The sequence below is a fragment of the Felis catus genome, chromosome A1 (genome assembly GCF_018350175.1).
Source record: "Felis catus isolate Fca126 chromosome A1, F.catus_Fca126_mat1.0, whole genome shotgun sequence".
In the NCBI taxonomy this organism is placed as follows: Eukaryota; Metazoa; Chordata; class Mammalia; order Carnivora; family Felidae; genus Felis; species Felis catus.
In genome coordinates this window covers 159,241,236-159,262,284 of record NC_058368.1, presented here as the reverse complement: position 1 = coordinate 159,262,284, position 21,049 = coordinate 159,241,236, and the positions used below count along the sequence as shown (strand labels likewise).

The 21,049-nt window shown below is 34.6% G+C and overlaps 1 long non-coding RNA gene across 5 annotated transcripts in view; it reads right to left on the bottom strand.

The window, feature by feature from the left end:
- Positions 1 to 21,049, bottom strand: part of LOC123379189 — a 316,516-nt gene that overhangs the window by 223,505 nt on the left and 71,962 nt on the right. For all 5 annotated transcript variants that reach the window (XR_006583365.1, XR_006583363.1, XR_006583362.1 and 2 more), the window contains one exon: positions 2,860 to 2,975. This is a non-coding gene — a long non-coding RNA (uncharacterized LOC123379189). The remainder of the gene's footprint in view (positions 1 to 2,859; positions 2,976 to 21,049) is intronic.

Below are 21,049 nucleotides of genomic sequence, written 5' to 3'. Positions count from 1 at the left end.
ATAGAATGTCTTAGTTTGAAAGATTCTTACATAAGATCCAAAATCTTTGAACAGATTGTTCTCTATGATATGAGGCTAGGAACAGATGATTAAAATTTTATACATATGAATATGTTCACACACATAATGATTAATCATATTTATATATGGCATACGCAGACACATACATTCATTTATAATGTTCAAAGTGGTGATTAATGGGTATTAAATGCTTCAAATGAAGTTTCTTAACACCCTATGAAGATATATTAAATTAAATAATATGATTTTAAATCACATATTATGAAAATAAGTGTTGCTTTAATTTTTATTGAAAGCCAACCAGAACTTTAAGTGGACGCTCATACAAAGACACTCTTGTGATAGCATAATGGACCTGAAGGGTACTTTACTTTTGGCAAGCATTTTCCATGCCAGCCGCAGAATACACTATTTCAATTACCTCTTTCCCCTCAGATTTTTCACTGAATTTGATAAAAAGACCTCAAAATCCTAGTCCCAATAGCTTTCCTCTCTTCCACAACCCAGTATGACACTAATTTGGTTGTTTGCCCTGGTAACAGTGTTAACCTTTTGGACATCACTGAATTCTAAACTATGAGAATCTAGTGATTGGTGCTTAGATGGAGAGTTTTATAATGTGGAAACACTTTGAAGAGCAACCAGCTATAGAAGACTGAATTCCATCATATCAATATACAAAGTGGAAACCTCAATTGAGAGACTTTAGGGATATTAATTAAAAATCAGGCTTCTAGGGGCGCCTGGGTGGCGCAGTCGGTTAAGCGTCCGACTTCAGCCAGGTCACGATCTCACGGTCCGTGAGTTCGAGCCCCGCGTCAGGCTCTGGGCTGATGGCTCAGAGCCTGGAGCCTGTTTGGATTCTGTGTCTCCCTCTCTCTCTGCCCCTCCCCCGTTCATGCTCTGTCTCTCTCTGTCCCAAAAATAAATAAAACGTTGAAAAAAAAATTAAAAAATCAGGCTTCTAAAAATACTAATCATTTTATTGTATATATGAGCAGGAAAAATGAAACTTAGGAATAAACCTTATACCACAGGAATACCAATATATTTCTAAGGGAAGCATTAGAGAAAAAAAAAAAAAGTGAGATTTTTTTTTTCTCTATGCTCACATTAACATTTAGAGGCTTAGTGCTTTTTTTTCCCACAGATTTCTTTTTTACTTTTTTTTTTAAGTTTCTTTATTTATTTTGAAAGAGAGAGAAAGAAAGAGCAAGTGAGGGAAGGGCAGAGAGAGGGAGAAAGAATCCTAAGCAGGCTCTGCTCTGTCAGCACAGAGCCCAATGCAGGGCTCAAACCCATAAATTGTGAGACCATAACCTGAACCGATCAAGAGTCAGACGCAAAACTGACTGAGACACCCGGGCCCCTGTTTTTTGTTTTTTGTTTTTTTCCTCTTTTTTTTTTTATAGATTTCTTATCTAAGAATATACAACTTTTATGAACTTCCTTAAAAGATTTAAAAAAATTATACATAGATATTCTAACAATGCAAAGTGAAAACATTCAAGTTGAAATGCCAATTTGTGACAACACAATCTCAAAAAGACAAAATTGGAACAGGAGGAAAACAACATAAATAACACTGCTTTTAAACTCTGTGGTTGGCTTTATATTTCAAACATTAAAAGTATATGCTATCTTGGTTTGAAGACTCCATGATCAATAATGAATAAAGTCTGAACAAGCTGAGGAATCATTAGCTTCATGTTAAACCCTGTTCATCTTCTCTGGACCATTTCACATCTCAAAGTCTTAACTGAATAAATATCTCCTGCACTTAATGACTATGAAATTAAGTTCAAAAATGGTATTCATTAACTTATTTTTATATAGTCATTTGCTCTATGGTAAGTATTATTTGAAAATATAAGGTATCTGGATTTATGTGATTCTCAGTCATTTCTCACTGTCATAATGTCTATATTAAGTAATTCTAATTATGCCCAATTTATCATTTTAAAAGAAACACAAGTTATACACAATTATGTTTAGTGCCTAAAAACAGGAATATTTTAAGGTTTTAATTTTAAAAGTCTATAATAAATTGACTTCAAAAATTCAGAAGTTTAGTATTCCCTTCAATTTCAGTTTATATTATCTTCTATTTTGTGTGTTTCAGCCACTTTATTTTCTAAAATGCCCTAACACTGATCATAGATAGATGTATGATTACCTTTAGTTTCGTGAGGACTTTTTCATTCTAAGCAACCAATTTTATAAATATTTTATCTCTCAATTGATACAGTAGTTACTAGAATTAAATTAACCACATGGATTTTAAGACCAGGCAATCTAGAGGATGGGATACACTTTAATAATAATAAAAAAGACACATCTAGAAGAAAACAGACTTTTTACCATCTGTTTTTGATCTGTTTCAAGGAATATGTAGTTAAGAAATAAAATAAATTAGGATGACAGTAAAAATAAGTATAGACTCTAGAAAGATATAATGACTTATACACTTCAATCCAAGAGATAGAGTGATCTAGTATTGAGGCTAAGAAAATGCTGTTTGGAGTCTAACATCTGAGTTTGATTCTTCATTCTGCAACTTTCTGTTTGTTCAAGTTATTTTACCTTTCTGAGGCTTAATATGACCATGTTTCTCTTTAGATTATTCATAATACCCATGCTTTGGCAGTAGATGCTACTATTGTGTTATTAGGAAAGATTTGCAAGTCCATCCAGTATCAACTGGAACCTATGCTTACACCATTTAATTATATCTGTTTTGACCACAGAAGGAGCTAAGTACCTGCCTTCTCGTGCATGTTCATCACTTCCCCCTTCTAAGGTGTTCTCTACATTTTATTCCTATTGTGGGTTTCCTACCTCAGCAGCATCTTCTGATTGATTGTCCACTTCTGCTTTCTCATTTTTATGATAGAAATCTGAAGCTGAAAATATCTCTGAAAATCAGCAACTTTATCTTGCTGTTCCTTTAAAACCTGAAGAAAACAAAAAAAAAAAAAAAACCCACTATGATATCAAGAGAAAAAAATACTCTTTTTACACTAATACTTAACAGCATTGGACTAGAAGAAAGTATTTGTTTAATCTTCTCATGTATCAAGTCTATGTTATATTTTTAACTACTGGCATTTACCAACTACCGTGGGGAAACATCGGCAGCAGGCCCTGGTACCCACCATTCTATTCTCTGTTTTTATAAGTTCAATTTTTTCAGAAGTCACACATAAGTGATACCACATAGTATAGTATGTGTCTTTCTCTGTCTAGCTTATTTCACTTAGCATAATGCCTGCTAGGTTCATTCATGTTACCATAAATGTTAAGATTTCCTTCTCATTTATGGCTTCATAATATTCCATTGCCCGTATGCATGTCTGTGTGTATCATCTTCTCTTGATTCATTTGTTCATAAATGGACATATAAGTTGTTTCTGTGTCTTGGCTATTGCAAATAACGCAGCAATGAGAATAAGAGGGCATATTTTTTTAAGCTATTGATTTTGTTTCCTTTGGATATACACTCAGAAGAAGAATTGGTGGATCATATGGTAGTTCTACTGTTAATTTTTGGAGGAGCCTCCATACTGTTTTCCATAATGGCTGTACCAATATGCACTGCACACCATACAAGGGTTCCCTTTTCTCAACATCCTCACCAACATTTGTTATCTCTTGTCCATTTGATATTAGCCATCTTCACAGGTGTAAGGTGATACCTCATTATGGTTTTGAATCTATTTCCCTGATGATTGATGATGTTGAGCACCTTCTCATGTATTTGATGGCCACTTTGGAAAAATACATAAGAAACTTATACCTCTCACTAGAGAAAAAAAAAACAAACAACTAAAACATGTGCAAAGGACTTAAATTGACTGATACTATTTTAATCTGAAAATTGTAACCCTCTTGATGGTTAATGCCTAAATACTGACTGTCTCTCGAAAGTTCTTCTAATATCTTCCACTTCGATACTCTTCACAGAGGTGCTATACTGATTCTTAAGTTTCTCTTCAGCTAACCTCTTCTTGCTAATGTCCCACATAGTCTATTCTTCTTTGGGTCATGCCATCCTGGCTCAAGCTTGGCTAAATTACTCAACATCCTCTTAATCTAAGGGAAAACTCATATATTTTCCACCAAACACTGGAAATAAGAACCATCCCCTATGGAGCCCTCTCTCTATGTTCTGCTTCCCAGATAATATCATCCAGACTATTTCTTTTCCAGTGAGAGTCAGGTATGAGTTTCTATACTTTTATGATTTTTAGATGGTTCCTTGAAGCCTATTCACATGGCTTAACTTGAAAAGGAGCACATCCTCCCCATCTCCCCCAAGAAACGAGAGAGGAAAAGCACAGCCCTCCAAAATTTTCCTCAAGGAAATCCTATTCACTGGTCCTGACTCATTAGTTTACCAGGCCTCCTCTTATATATAAGCTGGACTTGGTGATGGGTTAAGTGTTGCAAAACCAATTTGGGCCACTTTCCAACAAATTCTACACAGAAGGTCTAGCACCTCTGTAAAATGTGTGGGCACTTAACACCCATTGTACTTTGCTTTCAGCGCTAGCCAGGAAACAGCAGGAAAAGTCTCTCTTACTGACCTGCTACAGTTATATAAAGGCAGCTGAACTAAGTAGATGTTTCCTATTTGGGCTAAGATCCTACTCCCTTAGAAGAAACATCAAGCTGACCAAATTTGAACTAAGTGTTTATGCACTATATTTATTCTTGATAACTTTTTAAACTCAATCCACAAGTATTTACTATCTACACATATTCAGCAAGCCCCAGGAGTTATTCTTAATAATTTAAGTAGAAGAGACCATCGTTTTCTCTAAAGCAATACTTCTAAAATTTATGTATGTTAATAAGAAGAAAATAAAGATATAGCATTTGTTGTATGAAAATACATGCTGAAATAGCAAACAGTTATAGTCTTCAAAATTGGATGGGATATGTATACATGTGGGTACATGAAGAATTCACAAAGAGTATGCAAAAAGGAATATTTTAAAGGAATATGTTTTTAAAATCTTCGACTCTCTTATGTACACATAGCCAAAACTTATCTGCCCAAGAAGGAAGATGTAGTTTAGTTTTTCTCCATTTCCCAACTTCCATTCATATTTCTTTTCTTTTCTGACTTAGATCATATTTCCTGCCTCTTAGATTTTACTATCTTACATCATTCTGGGTGATAAAAACTCCAGAATAAGAAAAAATAGCAATGATTTTCACAATGTAGCTTTTGATTTTGAAAAAACTAAATGATTCTGATTAATGGATAAGAAATAATAAATATTTTTCAGTTCAGAGGTTTCCAATTATTTGAATTCAACAAAATTTAAAAGAACACATTAGTGAGCTACCGTCTGATAACATATTAAATAGTTTTGACGACAGATCACTAGGTGGTTTAAGCAAATGATTGAAAGGAGGTTGAATAATGCAGACATTGCTATTATTCCTTTAATTCTCACCAATGCATTTCTGTGAACAAAGTTTCTCAGAGCTTACATACATTAAAAGAAAAATAGTGGGGTGTTAGGTGGCTTAGTCAGTAGAGCATCCAGCTCTTGATTTTGGCTCAGGTCTTGATCTCAGGGTTTGTGAGATGGAATACCACAATTAGAAATTGGATATTTAGAAACTGTCTCTCTCCCTCTGTCTCTACCCATCCCTGTTCATGCTCTCTTTGTTAAAGTAAATAAACATTTAATAACAAGAAAAAAAGAAAAATTAGATAAAAGAAAAAATAGAATTGATGCTTAATACTATCTCATTCTAACAAGTAATATAACTTATCACCAGAAATATGAGCTAATTATAAAAAGTCACTGTAACTTATTAGCATGTGTATTTTAGAAAATTTTCCTCTTGATGTTTAATAAGTATTAAAATTAATATTTTATATTTATATACCATTATATGCATTTATATTTATATATATTACATATAATATTATACATGAGCAGGTTTAAAATGTTGATTTATCAAGTTATTAACAGCAAAATTATCTGTAAAACAAAAAAAAATGTCCATCAGTAGGAATTTAAAATAAACTGTGGTACAGCTATACATGGGAATATATGCAGCTACAAAAATAAAGTGAGAAAACCTCTAATGACTGATATGAGTGATTTCCAGGACCTAATGCTTTGTCAGTCTAAATAATGCACTCTCACCAAAGATATCCACATCCCAATCATCAGAACCTTTAAGTATTACCATACACGGAAAAAGATAATTTGCAAATATGACTAAAATAAGGATCTTGATATGGATTATCCAGCTGGACCCTGAATGTAACTTCAGTTATCTTTGGAAAAAGGAGCAAAAGGTGACACCTGGGTGGCTCAGTTGGTTAAGCATCTGACTCTTGGTTTTGGCTCAGGTCATGATCTCACGGTTTCATGAGTCTGAGTCCCACATTGGGCTCTGTGATGACAGCACGGGACCTGCTTGGGATTCTCTGCCTCCCTCTCTCTCTGCTGCTCCCCTACTTGTGCTCTCTCAAATAAATAAACTTAAAAAAAAAGAAAAGAAAAGAGCCAAAGGAAGATGTGATGACAAAAGAGAAGGCAATATTAAGATGGAAGAAGATAATGGAGTGGTTTGCCCACCCACCAGGGAATACCAAAGCAATCTCCAGAAGCTGGAAGAGCAAGAAATAGATTTAGAAGGAATTAGTCCAGCAAACACCTTGAATCTAGACCTGAAAGACTGATTTAGACTTTTAACCTCCAGAATTATATACGGTAATACATTTATGTTTTTCATGCCATAAACAAATTTCTGGTAATTTGTTACAACAATTAGGAAACAAATACCATTGTTAAAAGATAAAAATCAATACATTTTATATAGTATGCTCTATTTTATGAAAGAACAGTTGAGAGCAGAAGAACTTATTTTGATGTTTGCCTGTATATACCTAAAAGACACTAGAATTATACCAAGAAACTAATAAAAGTGGTTATCTGTTGGTCACAGGTATAGAAACCAGACTTATCAATGCTTGCCTTATTATATAGTATTTTGATCTTGAACCAAATGAAAGTATAACCTATTTAAGACAAAACAAATAATAAATCAATACATATAGGGGAGGAGTTAAGATGGGAGAGCAGCATGGAGATCCTGAGCTTGTCTCATCCATGAAATGCAGCTAGATCAGCACCAAACTGCTTGAAACACCTAGGAAATTGATCTGAGGATTAACACCACAATCTGCATCACTTGAGCCACAGAACTCAGCAGGTTTGCAGTGTGGAGAGGTAAAAGGGCGGGGGGGGGGGGGGGGAGAAAAGCCACAGAGGGTAGGGAGCTGTTTTGGCAGAGAGAACAGAGAAAGAGAAAGGGGAAGAGTACAGGCATAAGGATCCTGCAAGAAAAGCACTTTCCTGGAAGTGGCTGGAGAGAAAGAGAGAGAAAAAGTGAAAACACTTGCAGGGGACTGAACAAGTAATTTGTTCCCCAAAATCATTGATGGGAAGAAAGGAGAGGGTTTCAATACTATCAGGATTCTATAAATAGTGGAATGCAGAGTTTGAAGTTTCGGAGTTCAGTGTTTGGCGGTGCTCTGGTGAGGAAGCAGGGTGAATCCCCAGGAGCAGACAGCAGGGTCTGAAGGGTCCATGTGCCACAAGGGGAGAAGCAGTTCCTCTGCTTCAAGTGCATTTGGTAGAGGCCATACAGCCTCCCCACAGGCAAAGGTACCAGTAGACCCCAGAGAGCAGCCACATTTGCTGGTATTGGGAAAAAAAGATGCCAGAGTGTGGTGAAACCTGGCATGGTCTGTGTGTTGTGATTTGCCATAATTTCTGAACCTCTGCTGCCACTGCATGATCACACGAACATTTTCTGGGGCAAGACAGCATCTGGCCATTGCTCAGTGAGACTCTCCCCCAGAGAGTCGGTGGGGGTCCAAGTTGCAGAGGTCTCTGAAGTTTGGGGTTTTGAAACACAACCCCACCTGAGATAAAACTCCCAGGCAGGGAGGTGCTGCCTGGAGGGCATATGGCTTGGACAGAAACAGGGTCAAAGCAGGGAGTGTAGAGAGGCCTGAGAAAAAGGAGGGGTGCTGGATCGTGGGTCAATGACAGCACAAAGTTCCTGTACCAGAAACTAGGGAGCTGGGTGAAGACATTTCCATCTCTCCCAGGGACATGCATGTATGCATGCACATACATGCCACAATGACCCACCCCAGTAAGCTAAGCAGTGCTACCTAGTGAAGAACAGAGCCATTACACCAATTCCCGCCCAACTGCACCCTCCAGGCACATCCCCTAGAAGACCAGCACAAGTCACTTCATCTGCTTAGGTTACCAACTACAGAAGGCTTCATAGCTTCAGTTCTAGGGGAATTGGATGTTCTAGTTACTGGATGTAACTTCATTTGGGTTTCATTCTGTTTGCTGGTTATTTGTTCATTTTCTTTGCTTCTGTTTTCACTTAGATTGTTTTCCTTTTTTCTTTCTTTGTGTTCTTCCTCTTTCTTGGATACAGAAAGAGGAAACTTTTAGTTATTTTTTTACTTTATTTTTATTTAAAAAATTTTTTTGTTCTATATCATTTTCTTTATTTCACTTTATTCCATTACATAGTTTTTAATTTTTAATGTTTTTCTTACCTTTTTTCCTCTTTTCTTTTCCTTTTTCTTATATTCTACCAAGCTTCTTTCAACAAGCAGACCAAAACACACCTAGGATCTAGTTTCCTTTATTTGATATTTTGTATTGTTTTTATGTTTTTTAATTTTAATTTTTTATTTCATTAATTGTTTTCTTCCTCCAAAATGACAAAATGAAGGAATTCACCCCAAAAGAAAGAATAGGAAGAAATGACAGCCAGGGGCTTAATCAACACAGATACAAGCAAGATGTCTGAAGTAGAAATTAGAATTTAGAAATAGATGGGGCGCCTGGGCGGCTCAGTCGATTGAGCATCCGACTTCGGCTCAGGTCATGATCTTGCGGTCTGTGAGTTCGAGCCCCACGTTGGGCTCTGTGTTGACAGTTTGGAGCCTGGAGCCTGCTTCAGATTCTGTGTCTCCCTCTCTCTCTGCACCTCTCCTGCTCACTCTCATGCTCTGTCTCTGTCTCTCTCTCAAAAATAAATAAACATTAAAAAAAATTTTTTTAAAAAGCAAGAGAACACATATTGGATCACAAATCATCCCTCAACAATGGGATGATTGAGATCATACCTTGCATATTTTCAGACCACAATGTTATGAAACTTAAAATTAACCACAGGAAACAATTTAGAAAGACCCTGAATACTTGGAGATTAAAGAACATAGTACTAAAGAATGAATGGGTTAACCAAGAAGTTAAAGAGGAAATTAAAAAGTACATGGAAGCCAATGAAAATGAAAACATGACAGCCCAAAACCTCCGAGATGCAGCAAAGGCAGTCATAAGAGGGAGGTATATAGCAATCCAGGCCTTCCTAAAGAAGGAAGAAAGGTCTCAAAGACACAACCTAGCCTCACATCTAAAAGAGCTTGAAAATAACAGTGAATAAAGCCCCAAGCCAGCAGAAGCAGGAAATAATAAATAATAGAGCAGAAATGAATGATAGAAGAAAAACAAACCAAACAAAAAACACACACACAACAACAACAACAACAAAACCCAGTAGAACAGGTCAATGAGTCTGGGAGCTGGTTCTTTGTAAGAACTAACAAAATTGATAAAACTCTAGATGGATTGATCACAAAGAAAAAGGAAAGGATGGACCAAAATAAATAAAATCAAGAAAGAAAGAGGATCTATCACAATCAACAATGCAGAAATACAATCATAAGAGAGAATTATGAGCAATTATATGCCAATAAATTGGGAAATCTGAAAGTAATGGACCAATTCCCAAAACATATAAACAACCAAAGTTGAAACAGGAAGAAATAGAAAATTTGCACATACCCATAATCCATAAAGAAATTGAGTCAGTAATCAAAAAATATACCAACAAACAAGAATCCAGGGCTGGATGGCTTTCCAGGGGAATTCTACCAAACATTTACAGAAGACTTAACACCTATTCTTTTGAAGCTGCTCCAAAAAATAGAAATGGAAGGAAAACTTCCAAACTCATTCTATGAAACCAGAATTACCTTGATTCCAAAACCAAAGACCCCACCAGAAAGGAGAACTACAGACCAATTTCCCTGATAAACATGGATGCAAAAATACTCAATAAAATACTAGCAAACCATATCCAATACATTAAAAGAATTGTTCACAATCACTCACACACACACACACACACACACACACACACACACACACACACTCTAGAATATTGCTTGGTGATCAAAAAGAATCAAATCTTGCCATTTGCAACAACATGGCTGACACTAGGGTGTATTATGCTAAGCAAAGTAAGTCAGTCAGAAAAAGACAAATATCACATGATTTCACTCATATGTACAATTTTAGATACAAAACAGAAGAACATAAGGGTAGGGAAGGAAAAATAATATAAAAACAGAGAGGGAGATGAACCATAAGAGACTCTTAAATACAGAGAACAAACTGAGGGTTGCTGGAGGGGGTGTTGGGGTGGGGATGGATTAAATGGGCTAGGGGCATTAAGGAGGATACTTCTTGGGATAAGCACTGGGTGTTACATTTACTTGATGCATCACTAAATTCTATTCCTGAAATCATGATTACACTATATATTAACTAACTTGGATTTAAATTAAAACAAACAAGCACTAAAAAATGAAGAAAGAAAGGAACTTGAGTTGGAAAGGAATGACGGATTGGCAATGTAAAGAACATGGAACCTCAAAAGGGTTTCATATTTGGAGAGTGGTAAAGAAATTGGGGAAGATGGATTCAAATGATGTTAGGACATTCTGTAAGAGTATGAGGATAATTTACCTGAACCATGTAATTGAGTACCTTTAATAAAGAGGTGCATTCTTTGAAAAAATACATACATACATACATACATACATACATACATACATACATACATAAAATTTAAAGAGGAAAGAAGGTAGGAAGTTGAAAAATTGCTTTAAAAAAAAACTAATTCTGTTTTATCCTCTCTAAAGTAAGCAAATAAATATTGAAAGAAATCATGGTATTATTTTTGAAAGTCAGCATGTATAATTTACTGGAGATTGATCTAGCAATTTAGACCTATAAGGAACATTTTTAATAATTTAATGAAGTTAAAGATAGTTTTTTTTAAATTATGAGAGTAGCAGGGAAAAGCGATTGAAAATCACTATTACATAGCAAGAACTTCCAATAAGGTTTTACACATTTTTAGTAGTTTATGTAAAATTTTTATTCCAATTATAATTAAGACACTATTTTAAATCATTTCACATATGAGATGAACCACCTCGTTGTCTGGGGATTGAGATGCGACTGCATTGTATCTTCATATTTGGAAACCTGGGTTGAGCTGAGGCTCATCTATAGCTAGGTTCCTCTTGCTTTCCTACCTAACGTGTCACATAAATATATGGGTAGAAATAGCAATAGTGGTTTTGCTAGAATTGTTTGTTTTTCATAATTGCTATCTGTGCTCAGATAGGATCATCATTGAGAGGAAATATCCAGAATCTTGTCAAGGATTTGGTACATACAGTTTAGATTTTTCCAAATACAGTTGGATAAATTTTTCACAAGTTTTTCTCTTTATACCACATGGCAAACTGAAAGGGCCTCTCATCCATTATATGTAGAACATAAGTCAACCCCAATCACTTTCCTCACAATATCTCCATTTCCTGCTTGTTGCTTAAACTTTACTACATTTTGCTTTCCAGACAAGAGCTTGTTTGTGTAGCTTCAAATCTGATGCCCTCTCTACATTGTTTTATAATAAAGTCCTACATTCAGGCTTTTACGCTGCAATTTCTATAAGCACTCAGCTACTACTACAATAACGCCAAATAACAAATAATTCATAAACATAGTGGCAAAAATCATTAACTCATATGTCTGTGGAGTCACTACAAAGTTCTGCTTCTGGCTCTAGATCTGAAGATCAATTAAAGTAACCCTACTTCATGTATCTTATTCTGGACCCCAAGTTACAGGGCTAAGTTTACCTGGAAGCTACCAGGAAAATAGTACCCAGAGAATTTTATTCTCAGGTTGGAGTTGGAAGTTCCTGGGAATTTCAGAATTTAGAAACTTCTAACTCTCAAGAGAGTTGGCATTCACGCCACATATGCAGCAATTGTGATTTGATAGTCAAAACTTAGCAGTGAACAATTTGCCCTCAACCGTGAATGCACTAGTTTCGGTAGATGGGAGTCTCCAGGACAACTTATATATAGAGACTGTCAAGAATGTAATACATTATTTTAACAGGTCATAAAATGTACCTCTTCTATATAGATTAGATAATACTTGCTTCCTGTTCTTGCAGTATACATAGAACTGGTTAATAATTTAAATAAGATAAAATAAATATACTAATTCAAAGAAAATAAGCAGGGGACAGGCATACAGTGAAAAAAGGAAAACATGAGAGAATGGCATCCTGAAACAAGAGAAGGGCCTCTGGTGAAGAAGGGTGTGGCCAAGAATGACAGTGTATCAAAGAAACCAAGAAAAACAAAAAAACAAGATAAGCAGTACCTTAGGTGGCCATGAAGAGCATAATTCCAGAAATAATTATTTGATGAAGAACAGACAACTGGTGATTTGTATACACAATTAATGCAATGAATGAATAAGGATATTTTAATTTTATTTTCCTCATGAAATGAGGATGGCTATTATTTACTTTTTAATATCTATAGGACTAACTACTAGAAAACTTAAGTACACTATGTAAACTGTAGCTTAGACCTTTCCCCCAAATTTAACAAATTCTAGATCCTTTGTAGAAAAGCAATCGGAAATAAGAGTTTTTAAATATCACTAAAAAAATCTCTCTTGGTGTTTTGAGATAAGCATATAGTAAATGATGAGGGAATGGTATGTTCTGGCCAATTGTGTACTCTGTTACATATCATTGCACCACAAATTAAAAAAATGTAAATGCCAATAAAATACAACTAAGGGGTGTTGACACCTAACCTATATATCGGATGATCAACTTTTGATCATGCTAAAGGGGATAAGGATGTAGAAAATGTTCAGGCTTAAGTTCTGTTTGACAATCCAGAAGGCAAGCAGAGCACCAAAGTCTAAGGATGTTCCTGAGAAGCTGTGGTTTTTAGTGTAGCTCCATGGATACAGAAGACAGCTCTGGTGCAATGAAAAGAACAGTATACCTAAAATCAGAAGATCTGGTTCTGCCACTTGCTAAGAATCCATGGTTTAACTAATTTAATTCTCATTTTCCTCTAGAAAGACAGTACAATACACTGTACTGTAGATCCAGTCTATACCAACAGAGTGAGCTTTGAAGTTACACAGATCTGGATTTAATTTCATTCCCATCACTTACTAGTTATATAACCTTGCACAAAGCTGAGTCATAGTGTTACAATCTGTATAAGGGGAATAGCCATAACTCCTTAAGAGAGCTGGTGTGAAACAGTATAGCACTATAATATTATTATAGCACTATAGCATTATACATAGCACTTATACTGTATAGTAATCTTTAATTGTACCACATCTTCATTATTGGATTATTGCACAAATTGAGCTACTACCTAGATTAAAGGTCCTAACACAGTATCTAACATGTTATACTCAAAACATGGGTTCATTCATATAAGATGTTAGAGAGATACTGACTCTCCAGTAAATTCATATATTGTAGGTATCAGAACTTCCTACATAGTAAGGGTACATCTCCTTTCTTCAGTCCAGCCATGCAAATTTTATTGTCCCCATTTTTCAAAGTAATAAAATGTCCTCATTTATTAAACCAAAAAATATAGATCGTGTTATCTAACAAACACAAATGGATTCATGATGACAATGGGATATATTTGAAATTGGGACCATCTCATCAAGGTTTTAGACCTGTCAAATCCATTTACTACATCAACTCTGGAGTCATTTCTATGAAACACAAATATAACCTCATGGTTTCTCTTAAAACATTTCAACAGTTCCCTCATATCACCTGCTAAATGAATTCCAAACTGCTCAACATAGTATGCACACAATTATTTTATTGCTATCACTCTTTAATTTCCTCTCCCTATAATCTCTCACACTTTTTAGCTAGTATTTCCCTAGGTATATGGCACAATAAGTAAATAAAGCAAATGAAGCCCAGAGAGTTTACACAATTTGTCTAAAGACACATAAATAGTTCCCTTGGGAATAAATTCCTTTGCATTATTGTGTCTTTAGAAGGTACAGAAAATAATAAGATTATAAAACAATATAACATGGAAATATAAAATTAGATATAAATAATGTAACCAACAATACCTTTTTTCCCCACTTACATGTTTTCAAATTTGAGGAAAGATAAAAGGTATTTACCTTTTAAAAGGCAGAAGTCTCTTAAAAAAGATTAAACTATGAAGGAACATTCATCTCATCTGGATTATTTACTGATAGGGAAAATTTTTTTGGAATGTAGTAGACATATAACTACCAAAGTAGTGTTTTCCTAATGGAAAATAAAAAAATCATAGCATATGGGTAAAGATAAGTAATTTGACTTTTCTTTCCGTTTATTTTTTAATGTTCTTGTTTGTCACAGAAAAAAATGTACAAAATCCAAGCTGAACAGTACAGGAAAATAACTTAAATGAACATTGGTATATTTAGAAGCCAAATGGAAGGAAAGCATTACTTGCCCGTGCAAAAAAATGAGATTAGCAGGGAAAATTATAGACAAGATTCTCTGAGTGGGAATTAAATCAGCTGCAAAGCCATTAACAGTTCTGATCATTGTCAAGTAGACTATAGAAGACATACAGGGCTGAAGCATGCATTTGATCAGTCAGGCTTAACCTCTCCAACTATGAGGAAAAATGAGCCAGAATGGCAAATAAATAGGTTAAATTAAATAATAATTTATAGTAGTTGAAATTTATCATAGAAACACACTTCTTGTGCAATTTGCACTTATTGCACTCAAATTAGGTCCTAAGAAATCCACAGCTCAATTTTTAGGTATCGAAGTTTGGAATGACACCAAGAAAAATATTATGGAAGAAGTAGCACTAGACTCGGGCTTAAAACAATGATACCCACCTCTACCAATTAACAGAGTTGTGACTTTATCAAGTGAGGGAAACACTCCTTAATTCCCTCATTTCATTAGGATGAAGCAATATGAAGGTCTCAGGGAACTATAATGGTGCTTCTTAGAATTCAGAACTGGTCCATGATCATAAAAGCAAAACAGACTATAAAATTTTGGTGGTGTTGATGGTGACATTTCTGTTTGTTTTAGAATTGTATTTGGCCAAGATTTTTGTTTGTTTATTTTTAATTTTAAATTATATCAGCCCTCAAATAAAATCAAAGAGTATGGGTCTCTGTGGTTGAATATGATACTCTTTGGAGTATGGTTGGGTCAATTATAAAATGTTGATATTTGACAAAAAGAGAATAGAATTCCTGGGCCATATTCTTTGGCTGTCATTTCTGTTAAAAGTAAATTTCAGATGAAAAGAATAAAATGAAAACAAATGAGAGAAAGATGTAGCCCAAGATGGATGACGGAATTCAGAATCAACTCGTTCCTCTCAGGCTATCTCCTGAAGGTGATAAATTATGCCCAGATGGTGATAATGAGGTCAAGGTACAAATGACTGAAGAATAACTCTCTATTATGATTTTGATTTATGGTATGATTATGATTATTATTTGGAATCAAGCAAATAGGGGAGAATCAAGTAAAAAACTGGAGTTGAAAAGAGAAAGTTGTCATTACGATGGAAGCTGAAAACCAGAGGACAATGAAAGGAAGAGACAGCGGTTTGGTTGTCTTCAGATGTCTTATTTAGTCATAAGCAATATTCCGTGCACCTCAAAGGATAAAACTGTTACTAATGTGCTCATGTTTTAAGGAAAAGACAATTTCTGAATAAGGTTTTCAAAACTGAGATGGGTTGATTCAACAAATAATGTTTTCATTGCACTGATGGTTTGCTACTGAAAATTTTGTAATTACCTGAGAATAATGTCATACCAGAATCTGAAATATCATAAATTTGTTGGATTCAATTCTTTGTTACCCCCTAATCTGAGGTTAAATACACTTCTGATTTAGATTAAATTTGTCAGTGGTACCTAAGAAACTTTCATTTGTGTGTATATGTATTAGATACAACAATCAAAGTAAAAGCATTTTGAAAACTATGAGGACACAAAGATATTAAATTCTATTAAATCTTGCCTTATATTATACATATTTTAAAATTGTGATACAACCATAGGTAGTACACATTAATTTAATGTTTAAAGGAAATAAATGATTAGCTTGTATACTACTCTATGAAACCTTACTGATTTGTTCAAATAGCCATAAACTGGGATACATCCTTTCACCTGTTGTTAGCTTATTACTTATATTAGTTTTCTATTTCTTCTGTAGCAAATACACATTAACTGAACGGATCAAAGTGGTAAAAAATTATCTTTCAGTTCTGCAGGTCAGAATTCTAAACATCAATCTTTGATGGTAAAAAATCAAGGTATTAGGAGGGCTATGTTTCTTCTAGAGGCTCTAGGGTATATTTCCTTGCCTTTTCCAGCCTTTGGAGGCTGGTGGCATTCTTGGGCTCATGGCTCCTTTCCATCTACAAAGCTACAGCACTCCAACCTTTGCTTCCATTGTCACATCTTCTTCTTTGATTTTGACTCTCCTGCCACTCTCTTTTACTCAAAAGAACCTAGTAATTACAGTGGGTCCACACAGGTGATCCAGGATAATCTAATTCAAGATTAATTTAATCATACCTGAAAGTCTACTTTGTATATACAGTAAATATCCACAAATTCCAAGGCTTAGGATGTGGACATATTTGGAGGACCATGATTCTGTCCATCACAATAGTTTATAGGCATCATGCGGTATGGGATATATCCTGAGAATAGCATTTACAGACAGTAACTCTGAGGTTCAAAAGAGGTGCTTTCAGTGATGCCAATGGACAAGAAGAGGGAAATCAAAAGGTAGAAGATTTTGCCTCAATGAGGGAAATTCTGCTTTTATCTATTCATCTTCTGCATATGGTTTCCTTTTTAAGGGTTCCACTATGCAACAAATAAATTGTATAAAGAGTTAGCAATTATACAATCTTCTTAAGTTTGGGGTTATTTGAACACCAAAGCAACAGGTATCTTTTTATTATTAAGACTCAAACTTATATCTCACCCAGTATATTAAAATTCCAAAGCATAATCAACTTTCTTATCCTATAACAGTAAAGAAAATAAGTTAACAACAAATAAACAAAAGTAAATTAGAGATTACAACTAAAATCAACTACCCATATAATAAGACAAGAGAACATTTTAAAGTGCTAAGCAAAGTACAGTTTCAAAATATATATTTGCTCAAATGGACTTTTAATCATGATGGCGTACAAATCAGATGCAGACTTTCATTCTCACATCTACACATGCACATTCACACATATTCCCAATATGTGGAAAGTTCGGTTAGATTTAAAAAAAACTTTTTTTTAATGTAAATACACACACATACAGCCAAGCTGTAAAACAAGAATGAAAAAAAAAAAAAAAAACTAATAAAGGAACAAAGAAAAATCTGACAAGGCTGAGTGGGAGGGTAAATAATACGACCTACAGAGGTAAGGTAGGACCTGGGGATAGGTAGTTAATTTGTTATGCATGTATGTATTTCACTTTGATTGATAGTGGATTATGAGAGGTGAACATAACAAGTTTGGAAAGCTAAGTTGACATCACATCTTTTAATTATAGTTTATGTGATATGTTTCCACCCTTAGCACTTAAGGAGCTGTTAGAAGAGGAACACAAATATCTCTCAAATATGCTGCCATTCTTCCCTGCCCCACCTGGGAAAGAGAGGGATATGAATCCAGGACTTTTCCCAGTGCATTACAGCTTAGTCTTGGAATCTAATACAGGGATCCAGGCAGCCTGTAGCCCAGATGATGCTGAGACATGAAGTAACATCCATCCATCATCTATGCATAGATGATTTTGAGTATGAAATGGAAAGGCAAAAGTCCTGCCTTAGAACAGGCAGAAATATATGTTTTAGGGAAAAAACCCACAAAGAATAGATGGAGGAGACAAATTAAAATTATATAGTAAAAACTTAACTAGAATAATGTCTCAGGTGAAAGGTTCTAAGGACCTGAATTTAACTTTAGTAAGGGAAAATGTTCGGATGAATTCCTTCACAGTGAATGGTCCAACGGCAGCTTTAATAAGAAAGTTTCTTTTGATGTACAAACAATAATATGGCTGTTTATAATAATTTCTTTATCCTTACTACTTATCATTGGATGAATTACAGCTCATATTATTGACATGTCCAAAAGTAATTGTTTTCCAGATGATTTTAAGTACTAAACTCAGTTTTTATCTTATCTGCTCTCCTAACTTTTCATAATTTTTAAAAATATTTTAGTTTCATAAGTAGATAATGACTAATTTGCTATATAAAGACAAATTTATAGTATTTAACAAAGAGTAAGAAACTTCTAAATAAAGTATTCATTAAATACTACTTAAAAAGAGATCCATTTACTTTTAAACTCAAATTTCCAAGTAAAGACATTATTATGTTTCTTGTTTCTCTACAGAATCAACACTGGTATCATCTAAAAATGCTGGACTCACCTCTGTACACATTCTATTTTGTCTAGTTTATCTGGACCTACCTACTGGTATACCAATAACCAGTCCACATCTAGATTATCTTGTTTGGGTTTACTCTCCATTCTTTTAGAGAGCACTTTCAAGGACACTCATAAATGAAAATGTATACTGTACCATATTGAACACTGTGAAAAATGTAGAGATTTTTTATAATCACCCTGTAAGGAAAATAAGAGAAATTGGATGGATTATAATCCATTTTGGATGGATTATATGTCTCTATAAACAGGGGAGGAGCAAACTTGTCCTGTTATTCTTGATAGGGTAGAATTAAGACTAATAAAAATGCATAGAGATAAATTTCAGTTCACATGATAAAGATCTTTATAAATATTTTTTTAAGTTTATTTAGAGAGAGAGCACATTCACAAGTGAAGGAGGGGCAGAGAGAGAGAGAGAGAGAGAGAGAGAGAGAGAGGGAATCCCAAGCATGCTCTGTGCTCACAACAGAGCTTTGAACTCATAAACTGTGAGATACTGACCTGAACTGAAACCAAGAGTCAGCCACTAAACTTACTGAGCCACCCAGGCACCACAGATCTTTCTAAATATTAACAACATTAGTTAGTGTAGTTAGGCAGACCCAAGTTTGAATCTTGGCTCTATCCCTGGTTAGTTGTATAATCTTGGATACTTGTCATGTACATTTCAGCCTGTCTTTATAAAATGTAGAGGAAACTACTGAATTCAGGTCATTGTAAAGATTAATTGCTACAGTATATAAAATACATTTAGCATATTGTTTGATTCATGGCATTAAAAAATTCTACTAGGGGCGCCTGGGTGGCGCAGTCGGTTAAGCGTCCGACTTCAGCCAGGTCACGATCTCACGGTCCGTGAGTTCGAGCCCAGCATCAGGCTCTGGGCTGATGGCTCGGAGCCTGGAGCCTGTTTCCGATTCTGTGTCTCCCTGTCTCTCTGCCCCTCCCCTGTTCATGCTCTGTCTCTCTCTGTCCCAAAAATAAATAAAAAACATTGAAAAAAAAATTTAAAAAATAAAAAAAAATTCTACTAAATTTAGAAATCAAAGAATATGACAGAATATAGATTGAATGGTCCTCTGTTGCTAAATCAGAAACAGAGTACATTGTTTCTAAGAAGTTACTACACACATACACATACACACACACACACACACAAGAATTTACTATATACAATCTCTAAATTTCTATTAAACCTTATAATTTCCTATAGCAAAGACTTTTGGCATGAAGGTTAAACTATGAACTCCATAGCTCATGTAGACTTAAAATTGATGACTCTATCAAAAAGCTAATGTTAGAATAAATTTGCAATTCTCACAGTCATGCATCTTAAAATATGAGCACACACACACACAATTAACCAAAGAAAGAATTCAATAAGGTTTCAAGATACAAATTCAACACAATCCCCATAGAAATCCCAACTTGATTTTTTGCAGAAATTAGAAAGCTAATCCTAAAATTTACATGAAATACCAAGAGACCCCCAAAAGCCAAAACAATCTATAAAAAGAAAAATAAAGTATGAGGATACACACTTCCTGACTTCAGAAATTAATACGAAATTACAGTAATGAAAACAGTGTAGTACCGGCATAAAGACAGATAAATCAGAGGACAGAATTGAGAACCTAAAATTAAACCCTTACATTTATGGCCAACTAATTTTTTAACAAAAGTGTCAAGACAATTCAAGAAGAAAGAATAGTCCTTTTAAGAAATAGTCCTGGGACAATTAGATAGCCATATGCAAAAGAATGAAGGTGGACCCATACCACACAAAAATTAACTCAAAATGGATCATAAACCTAAATTTAAGAGCTAAAACTATGAAACTTTAGAAGAAAATATGGGAGTAAATTTTATGACCTTAGATAGGCAATTCTTGTACATGGCACAAAAAGTACAGAGACAAAAATAATAAGTTGGACTTCATGAAAATTAAAAACTCTTGTTCCTCAAAGAACACCATTAAGAAAAACAGAACCCAAACACTGGGATAAATATTTGCATATTACATATCTGGTAAAAGACTTGTATCAAGAATTTATAAAGAACACTTATAAACCCAATAAAAAAGTCAAATATATGAATTTTAAAATGGGCAAAAGGATTTGGGTACATATTTTTCCAAAGAAGATATGCAAGTGGCTATTAAGCACATGAAAAGATGCTCAAAATAATTTCATTAGGTAAATAAAAATCAAAACTGCAATGAGATTCCACTGTAACCCACCGGAATGCCAAAATTAAAACTTTTAAAAATAGTCAATA